This window comes from Myotis brandtii, unplaced genomic scaffold (assembly GCF_000412655.1).
Source record: "Myotis brandtii unplaced genomic scaffold, ASM41265v1 scaffold4067, whole genome shotgun sequence".
In the NCBI taxonomy this organism is placed as follows: domain Eukaryota; kingdom Metazoa; phylum Chordata; class Mammalia; order Chiroptera; family Vespertilionidae; genus Myotis; species Myotis brandtii.
Genome location: NW_005365624.1, coordinates 50,319 through 51,790, shown reverse-complemented (window position 1 = coordinate 51,790; position 1,472 = coordinate 50,319). Strand labels below are relative to the sequence as shown.

At 39.4% G+C, this 1,472-nt stretch overlaps 1 pseudogene; it reads left to right on the top strand.

The window, feature by feature from the left end:
* The first annotated feature begins 295 nt into the window (after positions 1-295).
* LOC102239006 lies at positions 296-1,072 on the top strand (annotated as a pseudogene).
* Positions 1,073-1,472: the final 400 nt, after the last annotated feature.

Here is a 1,472-nt window from a genome sequence, read left to right as displayed (position 1 = left end):
AAATCTATTGGACAGAAAAGAAGAAAGTACAAAGCAGCAAAAAGATGAGATAGAAAATAGTGTCCTGGCTGGTGTGGCTCATCGTCCAGTACACCAAAAGGTGGCAGGTTCAACTCCCAGTCAGGGCACATACCTAGGTTTCGAGTTCAGTCCTGGATCAGGGCGCATACAGGAGGCAACAAATTGATCTCTCTCTCTCTCTCTTTCTCCCTTTCTCTCTCTACAAAAAATCAATAAAGAAACATATCCTCAAGGGCTCTGCATTCTGGAGTGGCGCTGCTTGGTCCGGAGGCAGGTTGCAGGCTGCTGGTGCCGGGGCTGCGGAGAAGTGAGTCGGTTTAGCATTGGTGCTGCCAGCGAGTCCTGTCCGCATGGGGTGAAGCATTCAGCCTCCCCAGACGATGATCTTGGATCTAGAAATTGGGAGGCAGCAGACTTAGGTAATGAAGAAAGAAAACAAAAGTTCTTGAGACTTATGGGCGCAGGAAAGAAAGAACATACTGGTCGTCTTGTGATAGGAGATTACAAATCAACATTTCACGTCTGAACAGGGGAAGAAGACAAGAAAATTAATGGACAACTGGAGTCTCAGTATCAGCAAAGTATGGACAGTAAATTGTCAGGAAGATATCGAAGACATTGTGGACTTGGCTTCAGTGAAGTAGAAGATCATGATGGAGAAGGTGATGTGGCTGGAGATGATGATGATGATGTTGATGATGATGATGATGATGATTATGATGATGATGATTATGATGATGATGATGATGATTATGATTATGATGATGATGATGATGATGATGATGATGATGATGATGATGATGATGATGATGATGATGATGATGATGATGATGATTATGATGATGATGATTATGATGATGATTATGATGATGATTATTCACCTCATCCTGAAATTCCAAATGACTCTGAAAGTGATCCAGAGTCAGAGAAAGAAGAATCTGTTGAAGAACTCCAGGCTCCTGAGCACCCCGGTGAAGTGGAGGATCCCCAAAGCAAAAAAGATGCAAAAAGCAACTATAAAATGACATTTGTTAAACCCAGTGGTTCATAACTCCCAAACACGTAGTCTTTGTATTAGAAGAAAGCCTTATTGTTATAATGCACAGTGGAGGACTGCTTATAGAGCACAGGTCTTTGCGTTATCATTTTTAAAAAGGCCCTTTTAACTAATTACAAAGAGTGTTTGCTTTCAATGCCATGTGTTGCACTTTTATGGGCATGATTAAAATCAAATTTATAAAGTGTAAGAGTTGTATAAAGTAAGAAATAAATACAATACTCAACTCCCTTTCATATTAGCATTATCAAACCTCTAATCTCACCTTTTTATCCCTTAAAATTGTTGAGGGAGACACTATTTTTTGTTTGTGGTAACTGTGTTTTTTGTGTTCATATTTTTCTCATAAAAAGTTTATCTGTACTCTGATGTGTTCATGAAAAGAATTATTTTA